At 38.5% G+C, this 16,564-nt stretch overlaps 1 protein-coding gene across 13 annotated transcripts in view; it reads left to right on the forward strand.

Moving 5' to 3' along the window:
* The window catches only part of L3MBTL3 (L3MBTL histone methyl-lysine binding protein 3), a 122,884-nt gene that overhangs the window by 3,981 nt on the left and 102,339 nt on the right, over positions 1-16,564 (forward strand). The window lies entirely within an intron of this gene.

The raw sequence follows: 16,564 nt of genomic DNA on the forward strand, positions 1-16,564 counted from the left end.
GTTTTCTACTGAAAGTAAATTGTCTTATTCTTTGGAGTTGAAAAAGTAGAAAAACTGGAACAAAAGGGTTGTAAATTATTATGTGTGTTACATCGTTATACAGTGATATGGAAGATTCTGGAACTCTAAATGTCTTGGGGGGGCCAGTGGTAACATTTTGTGAATGAAATTTACATTGAGTGCTTTGGGGGTATTTGTCACATAACTTCTATGGCTTAAATCCAAGATGGGCTGACTTGTGCCAAGTACCATGTTGCACGGTTATGAGTGTGAGTTTCAGTGTGTTAGCTTAGACTTGGCAACTTTTGAACATGCCTCCAAAGGGAATACAGCTGTTGTCTACCAATACCTCTTTAGTAATTTTGGAGGGTGTTGGCTTCTTTCCAATACTCCAGGACCTCCTTTTAGGGCAAAGGTCATTCTGAGGCAGAGGGGGCAGCCATCTCTGGGGGTAGAACATTTCAGTACATTTATGCTACTCCAGTGCTTTCTACTGTTTATACCTTTTTTGTTTTTGTTTTTTTCTTCCTTTAATCTTCCCCTCTCCTTTTCTGCCTGTTTTTCTGCCCTGTCTTGAGTAATAAAGGGGTCGCTAAATCTTGTTTGGCAAAAACAAAAGAAAACCAAAATTAGCCTACCTTTTTAGAGCAGAACTAACAACCTTCATTGGGCCAGATGTAATCTAGAAGTCAAAATGAATAATTATTGATATAAAAATGATTGACAGGAGTTTATTGTCTTTTGCTGCTCGTGGATCGCTTTGAATTGCGTAATTAGCAAAATAAGTAGATGTGGTCCATGTAGTATGCAGCAGAGACAATGGGGCAAGAACAGCTATAGGAGGGTCATGCAGACAAGTAGAGTTCAAGCGGAGTAAAATCTGTTTCCTAAGATGGTGAGTTTCATGTTTAAATGTGCTGATTTGAAGACACTGCTTGTTTTTCTTTGGGAAGTCACTGGGTCTGTGGATAGAATGCTAGAATAGGAATCAGAAGACTAAATTCAATAACTAGATATATCACCTTGTATATGTCACTCTACCTCCTTTAACCTCCATTTCCTCATCTGCAGAGTGGGAGCAATACTTGCCTCGTATCTTTTGTTAAAAGAATCAAATAAAATCAGATTTTGAGAACCATAAAGAGTTATTCAGATGTATAGTGGTCATATCATTTTACCTTTGTCAAGCTTTGTGAAGGGCTGGAGGTAGATTGTCTAAGTCAGAATATATTGATTTAACTCTTGGCTAAAATTTTTAGATTGGTTTCTGATGTGTGTATGATACGGATTTCTCAGAATATTTCTAGGAGTGTATCTTGTCTTGAGAAAAAAGTAGTTTCTCTTGTATACTGTTGGCTCTTTGAGGGAAGAGACCATGCTCTAACATGGTGCAGAATATAAAACCTGAAATTTATTTATCCCAAACTAGTCATTGAATAAGTAGAAGGAGTAAATGAAAGAAATACTTTAAAATGATGCCTAATTGTGAAAATGGTAGGGTGATGAAAGTAGAAGGGTTGGTGTGAGGGGAATTAATGTACTGTAATTAATATTTTAGTTGCATGAGTCTGCTGGGAGATGAGGATGAGAAAATAGGTAAGTGGAGTAGTAATGATTTAAACTAACTATAGGGGCCAGAACATGAGTCCTCCGAATGACTGAATTTAGGAAAGGTCCAAGTAGGGCTTTTCCTCTTTGTTTTCTAGACCTCTTTGGCTGCAATCTAATTATAGCCAACTATGTAAAATCTAGATTAAAAAAAATTGCAAGTACTATCTGTTATTATTTTCGATTTGATTCTACTAAACCTGACAAAATAAACCCTGACAAGTTTTAGTTTTATTTCATCTCCAATCTTTGGAGATTATCCAATCAATGTTCTAAGAATCCAAAAACCCAATAGGGGAGGAAAAAAGAAGTCTATATCCTGTTTAATTAGTCCCTGAGTAATTGTGAGTTGGTTCTTAAAGAATTTCTACTGGGCTGGTAGTTTATTTTTAAGAATTCCATATTTCAGCCAGTGCTGTTTATAGTAGTGCAGTTAGGATGGAGAATTTGTGAGAGAACTTACTTTATGTGGTGTGTGGGATATACCGTTGGCATCCCAAGGATGGGTAACTTGAGTGATCCCTGCAGTATTGTTTCTGCTAGTTACTTAACCAGTTTCTTTCTGAGCTCTTACAGTGTTGAACACTTAAAAGACTAGATCCTTGCTCTTGAGGAGTTCTAGAGATCCTTACTCTGGGAGTAGACATAATGAACTCTTCTAATAATAGTGTAACAGTTTCACATGGTACCAGTAGGAAAGGATGAGGGCTCCAGCACTCTTTGGAGCTGTTGAGCCAGGAAACATGGATTTCTGGGCTAACTGATGCAGGACAATGGCATATTATCCAATACACATAGCACAATATAATGCATTCCTCTTTTAGTGCTTCGTCTTCAGAAATGAGTAAGAAGCCCTTCACCCACTGTCAAGGAATGCCTGATTTGTGTGTCTAGCAAGAGTCTAGCAAGATGGATCGAGGTGATTCTTTCTTTGACCAGTGTGTTGGCAAGGTGACTTTCTGGTGAAGATCTACACTGTCTTCCAGTGTTACCACTTGCTACTATTGAGGGATTTGTTCCTTACAAGGATTTGGGGATGCTTATAACATAGGTAAAGATACTGTATTTAGAGAGAACTATTTATACGTTCATATGTGTGCACATTTATACGTGACATCTTGAAGTTCAGTGGATCCATGGAAGATACATTTTGTAAAGGGCTTAATTATCTAATAGGAATATTCTCAGATTATCTCTTTACTGTATTAAATTATTTCATTGATGGTTGTCGATGTAAATCAATAGTGGGAAATTACGAACGGATTTGTATTGACTGTGGCAGCTATGCAGTGGGTGAATGAAAAGAAGCACCAGGAAAGGGTATCCTTGGTATGTAACTAAGCTTGATTTATGAAGTAAAATTGGGGAAGACCTTTAGAAAATTCCCATTTGGGAGACAAGATAGTTTGGAGGAATGAACAAGGATCTTTGAGAGGAACTTGAGTAAAGTTAAGTTGGGTGATCTTGGATGAGGGAACTTTCTTCATAAGCTGTAGTTTCTTTCTGAGTAGACTTGGAATTAATTAGTTGGATGGTTATTAAAAGAATGGCATGCATATTATATGTAACAGTAAAATGTCTTCTGCCTTATTATTCTTTCTCCCATATACACTGTAAATCAGTGTTTTGTGTTCCACCAACAGATATTTATTGAGCCTCTATTTTGTGTAAATTACTGTTGTGAACTGCTTCACAAAATCAACAATTAACAGCAGGGTTGAATGAATGTATGTGTTGGGGCTACAAAGACATCGAGCATCAATCCTTGGGCTCAGTGTGTTCCTAATCTAGTTGGGGAGATAACCCATGCACATATGATGGCAATTAACAAAACAAAGCCATGGTTAAGTATGGGTGAATGGTAGATAAATGCTGTAGACACTGTGATGGCATCTCTGGATGTGGTGGGAAATGTGTTCCTGTGATAGGACCCGGCAGACGGGGTTGCTCTTTGCAAAACACTATGAAGTGTTGATATACAATGTTAAGTGCAGTTGTATATCAAGTGCCTTCTGAAGATCAAGCATTAAGCTAGATGCTTTATATTTATTTATTCATCCAAAAATACTTCGAGTGCTTTCTGTATGGGTACTGTTCTAGGCACTGACTGTTACCTCTCATACTTTCACTGACCTCGAGCACTGGGTATTATTTTTTGTCTTTTAGAGCAAGCTGGTGCTCAGAGTTACTTAGTAACTTGTTCATATCATGCAGTTTGAAAGGGGTGGAGTCAGGGAAAATGATACTGGCATATGATTGATATATCTTTAGGTTTTTGATTTTCAAAATAGTAACACAGAATATTTTAAAAACAACACATTTCCAGATTAATGTATGTGCTCTTTTACATTGGTTTACTAAGATGAGCAATAATGAACAGGTATAAGAAAAATAGATGGGAAGAAAAACTGGCTTTACTTTCTTCTTTTTTTTCTTTTCAAAACCAAGAATTGAGAAAAGACCAATTATTGAATTATTCTGAAAAGAACACCTTGGTCTAGCCCATGGCCTTGAAATAATCACAAACTGTTGATAAAACATTACTCAGAATAGGTTTGGGAAACACTGGGCTTATTTATATAAAGATTTCTTTTGTTCTTTGTAGGAAGAGATCCAATAAGGTAGTAGGACTAGTTATGAAAAAAATATATATATATAAAGCAGTCAGTCAATGAAAGAGTGGGACCTGAATCTACCAAGGTAGGCTCAGTAGGTTATGAAATTTACTCTAAAGCCAGGATTGTAAAAGGAAAGAAGAAAATTAAAATAAGAGAGACAATGGTGGGGAGAAAATGGAGGGGTGGTGTGGTAGAAATGTGTCCTAGAATCAAAGTAAAAGATGAAAACAGGGAATATGACTAAGATCCTGAGCAAGAGTGCTATAATTACTGATGTTATACACTGTAACCAAAAGAGTATGTCCCATGTTTGCAAAATGAGGTGAAGAGTCTATTTTGACTCATCGGGTGGTTTTGTATTGCAATAGGAATTATATCTCTCTGTTATATGAGTTACGGTGGATCAAGCAGATCTTCAGTTTGACTTAGAAGGATGCCATTGTGGGCATTGATTACAAGGTAATGGGCTGCTTCTCTTTTGTTGAAGTTCTATTTAATACATTTTTTGAGCATATACTGTGTACCAGACCTTTTAAAGGCTGGACCATATCTTTATATTATATAAATTTTGTGGAATTAAGCTAGTTTAGCTACCAGAACATTTTGGGTATGATTGCTCAGGCACCAAAATCAGTTGATTATTTTTCTCCATCCATTACACTGTTGAACCCTGAATAGTGAATTGAAATTCCTAGGTGGTCAATCTGGTCTGGTTATTAAATGATCTTAGTAATTAACTGTATTGGTTTGTGGTCTAATTGGGTGGACTTGAGGCTTAGCTGTTCAGTCTGTTGATAAGCAGGTTGGCTACAAATGGTTATCGAGATAAGCCCGTAGACTTCTGTGAAAGAAAAAAAAAATCTAGCCAAATCTAATTCATTACATGCAAAAGAGAAATCAAGTGTAAATCTTTTAATTTTAGCTTTATGTTCTATAAAAATATGAAGCAAAATAAGAAAAAAGAAGATACTACTTTTAGCATTAAAAATTATGAAGTAAAATAAAAAAGAACAAGAGAGTACTTTTAGTTTTTCTTTTTAAATTTCAGTTCATGCATATTTAGCATATGCATAGAAATATCTGTGTCAGGTTTTTGTTCTTTTTATGGCCCTTGAATCCCTCTAATGGGTGTAAAATTTCTATTATTACCCTTCTAGTATAGTATGTTGATGATATGATAGCACTTTAAAAAATATTTCTGGCTCAAATTGAGATATAGTCTGTACGTTGAACATGAATTTCAAATAAGAGCATTTAATGAGAGTCTATTAAATATGCCATAGGCCCGTTAATGTCAGTTTGTGATTTCACTTTCTGTGTACCTTTTTTTTTTTTTTCTTTCTTGAAAGGCATTTTTCATTTTCTGTTCCTTCTTTAGAGGAAGTAAGTAGGTTAGGCCACAGAATCTCAAATAATTCGTCCTTCTTACAGTAACACAGAAGGGCAGGAAGTTGAGATTTTGTAAAGGTTGCCTTTGGTGACTACCCTTTGCATATGATCTCCATGGCAGACAAGGTAGCAAATCAGAGAGACCATAGCGACATTATAAATAGGATCGTTCACATTAAAATATGACTAGGAGAAAAAGGGACAGCGTTTCTGAGAAAATATCAATAAGGTGGAACCGCTGTAATGACTGATTTCATGTTTAAAGGCAGCATGGATTAGTTCACACTCAGGTGTTTCCTCTGCAGGGATGGATGAGAACGGAAGACCCAGCTTCTCAAGGATTTGTTCTTGATGCTGCTAAGATTTCAGTTCTCACATTGTAATAATGATCTAGAGTTTTTCCTGCCTGAAATCTATGAACTTAGGTCCTTAGGGCAGATTTCACATCTCTCCACAACAGACATTAATTCCAATATGTGTGTGATTCAGAGTTCTTATCAGGCAGGGTGAGTAGAATATCAAAGCTGGTCTCTGTCATGCTTGATTTGAAAGGAATATTTTTCTTCGTAGCAATGTGTGTTTGTTGAGAGATGCTTTAAGTGTGAGTTTAGATTTTTCTCTTATCCTTATTGAATAAGTCTGTTTAAGAGGTTTGAATTTAACTTCTTTTGATGTGTTCTCCACTGACACTTATATAAGGAGAGTTTCTTGGAGTGGTGATGTTATGCTTCTGCCAAAGAGGTAAACAAATACTTAGCAGCCTAGTTAGAATTTTCACTGGAGAATATGAGCTAGATGGACAGATGAAGGTCTTTCTCTGATTTTTCCTGTCCCCAAGCCCCTTCCATTCCCCTCCAGTAGTGTATTGTATTTTCCTCTTCTCTTTTATTGATTCATTTGATAAGTTTTATCAGTACCTACTAAGGATATTCATAAGAGATAACAAAATGGGTAAATCAAGGTCTCTCTGCTTCAAAACCTCCTGTAAGTAGATGATCAAGATACAATGTCATGAGCATTATAATCAGTGTATAGATTCTGTCCTCCCAGCCCACTTATGTCCTGGTCCTGGCATCTTACTTGCACATACATACTCCAGTGCTCCTATAGAGAAACACTCCCACTGTAGCCCCTTTGGGGATGATGACCCAGAGCTTTTATCTCTCTTTTTTGTACTGGCCTCTTGCTTTAATCTCTCACAGCACTTTCTGTTTGCCGCTGTACCAGCTCTCTTGAAAGCAGGTCCTGGAACCACATTTGGTATGGGAGGACGTTTTTCTGCCTCCTCAGCAAAAACGTCATAGTAAGATTGCCAATGGCTTAGTCTTGAGTAGTTTCTCAGAAATTATGTCGTTTTTATTTTGTTGGCAGTTACATTTTTTTTTTCTTTATAAGAACTTGGCAAAACTAACAGCTATTGACCTTATATCAGTCTCCCAAATTCACTTTGAAATCTACTTGTCCGTGAAATCTGAGTCGTATCATTGTTTTTGACTGCCCTGCTGCCCACCTTCCCTATCCTCATATCTGGACTCCTGAGAAATTAAATAGGCCTTTTTCGATGTAAAGGTATTGGCCTTGGTACAGTTTTCATTCCTCTGCCCTGTGAGACTTCAGAGATCTGATAAACTGGTGCTTGGAGGTCATGTGTACCCTGGAGAGCTCCTCCCCTCCCCTCTGCTCCCCTGCCCTCCCCTGCCCTGCCCTTCTCTTTTTGACTCAGAGTCCCACTCTGTCGCCCAGGCTGGAGTGCAGTGGGTGGTGTGATCTTGGCTCACTGCAAGCTCCGCCTCCTGGGTTCAAGCGATTCTCGTGCTTCAGCATCTACAGTAGCCAGGACTATAGGCGTGCACCACCACGCCCAACTAATTTTTGTATTTTCAGTCACCACCACACCCAGCTAATTTTTGTATTTTCAGTAGAGATAGGGTTTCACCATGTTGGCCAGGCTGGTCTTGAACTCCTGACCATTTTTGATTTGCCTGCCTTGGCCTCCCAAAGTGCTGGGATTACAAAAGTGAGCCACCTCTCCCGGCCACTTGTCTTTTCTTTAGAATAACTGTAACTTTTATATACCAAGCATTCACTATGTGCAAAGCACTCTAGTGTGCATATTTTTTTTTTTAAAAAAGTGTTTACACCTCGATGGAGTAAATATACCTAACCCATTTTACAGATGAAGGAGCTAAAGCTCAAGAAAGGTTAGGTACCCTGGCTACGATTATATAGCTAGTAAATTGTGAAGCAAGTTTTAAACCCGTCTGGGTGCGGCGTCTCACGCCTGTCATCCCAGCACTTTGGGAGGCCGAGGCAGACGGATCACGAGGTCAGGAGATCGAGACCATCCTGGCTAAACACGGTGAAACCCCGTCTCTACTAAACAAAATGCGAAAAATTAGCCGGGCATGGTGGCGGGTGCCTGTAGTCCCAGCTACTCGGGAGGCTGAGGCAGGAGAACGGCGTGAACCCGGGAGGCGGAGCTGGCAGTGAGCTGAGATCTCGCCCCTGCATTCTAGCCTGGGCAACAGAGCGAGATTCTGTCTCAAAAAAAAAAAAAAAAAAAAAAGATTTCAACGATTTCAACCCAGGCACTGGGGCTCCAAAGCCTTTGCTTTCCATTACATTAAGTTGTCTTCTAGGTTGACTAAAATACAATGTGTTGGCAACGTCTTGGAAGATAAAATCTGTTTCTTAGCTGGGTGACCTCAATTTTCTCATCTGTGAAATGAGGATGATAATGTTTATCAGTCTTAAGAAAGTAGTTATGAGGGTCAAATAGGCTGGTATTGACGATACCCTTTAAAAATGACAAAGCATTGAAGAAACTCATGTGCCCCACCATGTTTGTTTCCCTTTCATGTTTGTTAGGCTTATGGGTTTTGTACGATTACCCCATGTGACCTTGTATTTGTGGATACATGAGTCCTTCCATTAATGACTGTATTTCTCTGGTGTCATGGAGGTAAAAGAAGGTCATCAAAAACTAAATCTGAGAGCTATAGGGAGGTCTTAGGAGGCAGGGACCATACGTTTCTCAGAATCACTTTCTCAAGTCTGGACTCAAAGTACTTACAAGTCCTGAGGACCTTCCCTGGTATTAGACACTACACCAACAAACAGGTTCAGACTGGGAGCTAGATTAGAAGGTAGCATCCTTGTAGTTGAATCCAACTTGAAGATGAATAAACTCTATCCTCTAAAACAGTACCTTACTTTCATGTGATTTCCTGAATTTGTTTTCTGTAGCTCAGTGCCTTCCAAATGAGGGATCCCATGGAACTTGATGTGATGTGATAATCGTGCCAAGACTCAGTGACTCTGGGAAACTTTGGCTGGGAAGGCACTCCACAGATGGTTGCACATCAGTGTGCCCTGGACATCTCCCAAAGACCGTAGGGTATTAGACATTTCTTTTACCACAAACCCCTTTCTCAGGGGACATGAATAAATGGTCTTTGAAAAGTTGTGTTTTGGGGAGCAGACTTTGCGGAATGTTGCCCTGGCCTTTAGTCTTGTTTAAGTGCAGTCAGACCGGCATGGTGACCATTCATTAGGCTCCTCCAAGGACAGGGTATCCTCTGGAAAGAGGGCCTGAGCTTCAGGTCCAGTAGCTTCTTCATGTGGCTAAGCCTTCACTGTCACTTCAGATGTGTTGCTTTATAAAGAAATTGGCAGTCTTTTCTGGTGCCATATAAATATGAGGAATTATTACTATAAAAATAAATATTACTATTATAGTAATAGTATTAAATAAAAATAATGTATCTACTTTACAGAGCTTCACTCTGTTACCTAGGCTGGAGTACAGTGGTGTGATCATAGCTCACTGAAGCCTGAAACTCCTGGGCTCAAAGCGATCACACCTGCTCCGCCTCTGGAGTAGCTGAGACCATAGGTGTGCAACACCATGCCCGGCTGATTTTTGCATTTTCTTGTAGGTATGGGGTCTCACTATGTTGCCCAGGCTGGTCTTGAACCACTGGCCTCAGGCGATCCTCCTGCCTTAGCCTCCCAAAGTGCTGAAAGTATGGGTGCGAACCACCACACTTGATCATATCTACTTTTTAGGTAGTGATCTTCACATCTTGTGACAAAGGTTTGAACACAGATGGCTTACTACCATAGATGTTACTCAAATAAAATGATTTTTTAAAATAACCTAGAGTAGTGTGTGTCTGTAGTCCCAGCTACTCTAGAGGCTGAGGTGGGAGGAGTGTTTGAGCCTGGGAGGCTGAGGCTGTAGTGAGCTATGTTTGTGCTATTGTACTCCAGGCTGGAAAACAGAGTGAGATCCTGTCTCTATGAATAAATAAGCAAGCCACTGCGTAATTTTTTTTTAAGGTCACTGAGTGGCTTTCATGAATTTGAATAATTGTTAAACCAGATAATTATAACAAGAAGCTAACTTTTTATTGACTGTTTAGTATCTGGTAAGTACTATGCTGTGTTATTACCTGGCCTATCTCATCTGTCTTCACCATTACTCAATGAATTTTGAAGAAAGGTTCTGTTATTCTTTACATTTTACACATGGGGAAATTGAGACTTTAAGAGATCAGGCTAGGCATGGTGGCTCACACTTGTAGTCCTTGCACTTTGGGAGGCCAAGGTGGGAGAATTGCTTGAGGCCTGCAGTTTGAAACCAGCCTGGGCAACATAGTGAGACCCCCATCTCTACAAAAAATTTAAAACATTAGCCGGGTGTGCTGGTATGCACCTGTAGTACTGGCTCCTTGGCAGACTAAGGTGGTAGGCCTGCTTGAGCCCAGGAGGTTGAGGCTGCGGTGATCCATGATTGTACCACTGCACTCCAGCATGGGCAACAGAACAAGACCCTGTCTCAAAAATGTGCAAAAAATGAGAGATTGATTTGTTGGAAGTCATGGAGTGAGTAATTGTCAAACTTTGGAAAGTGATACGAAGAGGAGGAAAAGAAGGAAGTAGCTGAAGGAAGGGTAGGGGATGGAAAGAGGAACTGTAAGAGTACGTACAGCAAATCTTGAGGATAATCAATGAAGCATTTGGTTTGCACCTATGAAAGGATGACGGGAGCTGGGTGAGCGGGGTGGGGAGGCCCAAAGCTGTTTTATATGCTGCATTCATAAGGTGATTAGCAGTGGGGAGACTCGTAGATGATGTTACTGAAGAATGACATTTAGGAGTTTTGAGTATGTCATTCTGCACCAGGTTCGACAGTTAGCGATTAGCGACCAAAGATGATTTCTATAAAGTAAACAAAAAATCATCTTGAGTTGATGGTGTTACATAGTAGGCATCATAGCAACAAGGTGTTGGATTCTACAGTGGGTGTTGGCTTTTCTCATTGCTGTCTTCCTCCTCAGCATAGTTGTCATTTTTGTTTGGTTCATAGTAATGATTTTAGGGTTAGTATTCCTGACACACTGTTTACAAAAGATACACTGCCCTTTTAACCAAAAACTGGCAAGTTCAGTTCCTTGACACCAGGCACTGATCTCAGGCCTGTTATCTGAATGACAGAATTTGAATCTGATTCTCAGATGCTGCTTTTAAGGTAATGTCTACTCTCATTTTACAACCACTCTCAACTCATAACCATAGCATCTCTATACCTTATTTTTGAAAAATGTAATTGTTAACTATGAAGCTATAAAATGCAGCTCTTAAGAAAAAGCAACTGTAAGATTATTAAAACTATTTAACTGGTCTTGAGGAATATTAGCTAGCCATTCTTTTAAAGACAATATTTGGAGAACAATGGTTTGACCAGGAATGGTCAGACTACAGTCAATACCCTTTCTCAGTAATCCGTATTTCTTCCCTTATCTGCAGGTGCAGACTTTTGGGTTACAGGCAGGGCCCGCTCTTTTGCTTTGTGCTGTGCACCTCCTAGGTTGTGCTGCTTATATCTCAGAGGACTGGTATCTTCCCTTCATCTCAGCCCCAGGCAGGCTCTTTATTTTGAATATGCTGCAGGAACCCAGCTCGTAGGAGTCCCTGCTCCTCACTCTGAGCTCTGTTTTATCCACTGCTGGCAGATAGGAGCAAAGAAGTGGTAGGAAGGAAAGATTATGAAGGACACACAAACTGTTTATCGCTAGTCAAAATGAGATACAGTAGATTCTTGACATTTGTGAGGTCGATGTCCGAAGCCAGTCACAATTCTCAACTTGAAAAAAAAAATCATTTTAGCACATAATTCCTTCCATAAAATTGCTAAAGAAGAGTTGAAAAATTTAAATGGTCTCTCTGGACCCCTAAATACTTATGTCACTTGATGACTGATTTGTGTACTGTCTGGAGCACTTATTGAAACAAATTCACACATCCTTTCTACTTATTTCCTTTTGGAGCATTTGGTAGTTTTGTTCACACAATGTGTCTGAGTCATCATTGCATTTGACATTTCAGTCTTTAATTCATCTGAAACTTCTATTTTGTGGCTAGCCTATCGCTTTCATAAACATCCCCATACTCCCTTCATTCTGTCATCAACACTAGACTCAACCAGCAGTTAATTTTGTTTCATTTCTTAAAAAGATACAGTTTTTATCACTTTATTTACAGTGTTCATAGCACTGAGACTAAGCACTATGACTAAGAGCATGCCTGGGTCTCAGCCAGGCTGGACAACTTGCCCTTGCCCCAGCTTTATGGCATGTGTGATTCAGAATCATGTCTCTGCAAAATGACAAATTACTAAATGTCACAGCAACTTCCAGGTGTCACTCAGGAATGGTAGGAACCATAAATACACAGTCTGCGAATGCATACCTGAGTGGTGGAGGAGTGAACCCTACACCTCCTCCTCTCATCCTTCTGTTGAGCTGATGAATGTGCACATATAGTTAACGAGTACTAGTTAAGTTACCAGAGAGCTTTGTGGAACTGGATTTTCCTTCCTGACGTCTGTGCTGTAGCTTCAGTTGTTGGCATTAATAACAAATATTTTCATGGGAAGATATGCCTTTTATAATATACACTTTGAAATAAACATGAAACTGGATTTAAAAACTCATTTTTATTCATTAAAAAAATTATTTAAACATTCAACAGACACGAAAAAGGAGCCAGCATCAATATATGAGTGGTGTGCTTCCTCATAGGGGTTTTTGAATAGAAAGTGTTATAGGGGTTTTTGAATATCAGATATTAACTAGTTTAATTACCACCTGATGTAAGTGGTACATGGTAGACCGGGGCTGCCAGGGATTTATTTACATGAGTGAGTGAGGAGGTTCATCCAGGAGATAGAATATCTCAAGGGAGAGTCAGGTTTCACAACTTTGGTTTGGAGATGAGGAGTGGTATAGGAGAGAGATGGGAGGTAATTCTGAAGAAAGTGTCATATGTCATTTAGTCTGTTCTCCAGCCCTTTTGTTGGAGGCTGAGGGGAAGAACATTGTAATAAAAGCAAATTGTTTCACAAAGCAGGGACTTTCAGAGTGCAATACTTTTGCACTAGTGCCAGCAGTAGTGGTCTCTGTCTTCAGTAGTCATCGGCTCCTTGACATGACATCCACAGTGGGCAGTGGTAGCAGCACGCTGGGTATCAATGCCTTTGGTTGCAGCCATGGTCAGCCATGACATATACGTATTAGTGGGAATCAGAAGCTGCTCTGATGCATTTGGTGGACATCTGAACCCCAAACTTACCTCTTCTGACATTAGTAGTGGCTGGAGTCCAATAGGAGTTAGAGGAGATGAGGAGGAAAATGCTGCCTCTTGTCTGGTAGCACAGAGGACCCATCAGGGTGTACTTTTAAGATACTTCCTTAGCAAATCTCAGCACCATTTAACAACAACAAAAAAAATTGTGATGGGGTTTTCTGCAGAAGGAGAAATAGTGTTTGTGACTTGCATTGTGACTCTCTTACCTGTTTGTGTGTGTGTGTGTGTGGCCTGTGGAATACAGGTGGATTATGGTGTAGCACCAGGTGATACTTACAAGAACAAAACACAATGAGAGCATTTCTAAGTACTGCAAAAATTTACCGAGTCTTAGGAACACAAAGTGTTGAAGTAAAGGACTTTGTATGTTTGTATGCAAGTGTACACATTTACAGAGAGAGACAACAAGGGAGGAAGACTTGGGGTGTCTTAGAAGCCGCTTTTCTTAAAATAATATTGATTGCTGGCTGTTCTACCTCATTGATAGATGGTGGAAAAGCAATCTGTTGTAGCCATTCAGTCGTCTTGTGATAATGAAAGTACCCATAGGCTTCAAAATTAGATGATGAGAAAGACAACATAGTAAATATTTTTATGCTATAATACTGTATACAGAATCTCTACAAACCTCAGAATGAAAATATGGGTGAAAACAATTTTTACAAATATTAGATACATGTTTTCAGGCAGGGTACATTGTGTAACGTTACTACTGTTTCATATGGCAAAGGCATATTCTGAGTATTTCTTAAAACGTGAACATTTACTGCAGGTTATGTATCGTGCTAGCTTTTAGATATCTGCTACTTTCTGTTCCTCCTGTCAGACAGGATTTTGCTACTGTGAATTTTATACATATATGGTTTTTAGGTAGAAAAAGACTAAAAATCTATTTGTGGCATCTGTATGTCTTACTGACGTTTTGTTAATAAGCATGTACTTTGAAGGTACTTTATCAGATACATGTTGCACTGATGTGGACTTGATATTTATATTAAGAACTTTGGCCCAGTAAACTAGTTTTGTCATGTTCTGAGGTGTACCATATTCTGGTGAAAGTAGATTTTGCCAGATTTTCAGAGGGGGACAAAGCTCTGTAAATGTTAAACAATGGTTGACAAAGAAAGCTCACTGTTGGAATCAGACTGACCTGGGTTCAAATGCTGGCCATGCTACCGGCTGTGGTTTTGGTTGAGTTACCAAATCTTTCTGCACCTCAGTTTCTTCAATGTAGACTAGAGGGATGATAAAATCCCTCTTTTTCTGAAAAAGAAATTATTGAAATAATATATGTAAGTTGCTACTTTGAATCCTTTTCTGAAAGAAGGTAAGATTGAATCAAACTTACAAAAGTGTGTGTTGTGCCTGACACTTAGTATCTGGTGAACAAATGCTATTATCAAATGCTATTATATTTATGGAAACTGTAATAACCAGGATAGTCACAGCTGACAATTTCATACTATAAGATAATTTCACTAAATTTCCTTAAAGTGTACTTGCCAAAGAAAATAATGGAAATGGTTATCTAGAGATTTTACCAGAAAGAACAGTAAAACTTTTTTTTATTAAAGGATCACTTGGATATTACCAAGTTTATCCACCAGGGGGAAGATACTCTATCACTCTACTGTCTATCAAAAAAAAAAGTTACCACCCTTAAACATCACTTCATAGGGAGTCTATATCATTGCTGGTTGTTACCTATTTAGTGAGAGAGAAGTCATACTAAGTCTTAATTCATTTCATGTTTCTATTATTGATTAGATTAATTCTTCGTCAGCCCTTTACATCCTAGGTCCTGTTTTGAGGCACAATCTAAATGGTAGTGAAATCTTATTTTAAAAGAATTAGTTTTAATTGATGCATAATAATTGTACACATTAATGGTATACATATGATATTTCGATACGTGCATACCATGTGTAGTGATCCAGTCAAGGTAATTGGGATATCCTTCACTTCAAATACTTATCATTTCATTGTTTTGGGAATATTCAAAATCCACTCTTCTAACTCTTTTGAAACATACAGTAAATTATTTTTAACTATATTCACCCCCTATGCTATAGAACACTAGAACTTATTTCTCCTATTTAACTGTAGTTTTATACCAGTTAATCAGCCTCTGTCTATTCCCTCCCTCCCGCTACCCTTCCCAGGCTCTAGTAACCACTGTTCTATTTTCTACTTCTATGAGACTTTTTTAGCTCTCACATATGAATGAGAACATGTGATATTTGTCTTTCTGTGCCTACCTACTTAACATAATGTCCTTCAGGCTCATCCACGCTGTCACAAATGACAGAATTTCATTCTTTTTTATAGCTGAATATTCCTGTGTGTATATAAACCACATTTTAAAATCCATTCATCCACTCATGGACACTTAGGTTGATTCCATATCTTGGCTATCGAGAATAGTGCTGCAATAAACATGGGAGTGCAGATATCTGCTATACTGATTTCTTTTCCTTTGGATATATACCCTGTAGTGGTATCGCTGGATCATATGGTATTTCTGTCTTTAATTTTTTGAGGATCCTCCATACTGTTTTCTGTAATGGCCATACTACTCTGTATTCCCACTAACAATATATATAGGAGCTCCCCTTTCTCTGCATCCTCACCTGCATTTCTTCTTTTACATTTTTGATAATTGCCATTTTAATTGGGGTGAGATGATATCTCCTTGTGGTTTTAATTTGTATTTATCTGATGATTAGTGATTCTGAGCGTTTTTTTAAATGTACCTGTTGGCCATTTATATGTCCTCTTTTGAGAAATATCTATGTAGATCATTTCCCCATTTTCAAATTGGATTATTTGCTTTTTTGCTGCTGAGTTGTTTGAGCTTCTTATATAATCTGGATATAATCCCTTGTCAGATGGATAGTTTGGAAATACCTTTTCCCACTGTGTAGGTTTTATCTTAACTATGTTGATTGTTTCCTTTGCTGTGCAGAATCTTTTTAGTTTCATATATTCCCAGTTGTCTATTTTTGCTTTTGTGGCTTGTGCTTTTGAGGTCTGTAAAATCTGATTCTTCTTCAAATTTAGATTGTGTAAGCTTTGAAATGATCAGAAGTAGGCTTAATAATATGTCTAATATTTGATGTTTTCTCTACTTACGGGGGAAAACAGAAGAAAAAATACTGAAGCATCTAGTAAATTCCAGTAGAAATTAGCTGTAATTAAAAGAAACAGAAGTTTTTCCTATTGACTATTTAAAAGTGAGTGTATATTATATATGTAAGGGGACTGCACTTCAAAAAAATCCTGAATTTTTGAACAAAATT

The sequence above is a fragment of the Macaca fascicularis genome, chromosome 4 (assembly GCF_037993035.2).
Source record: "Macaca fascicularis isolate 582-1 chromosome 4, T2T-MFA8v1.1".
Lineage (NCBI taxonomy): Eukaryota > Metazoa > Chordata > Mammalia > Primates > Cercopithecidae > Macaca > Macaca fascicularis.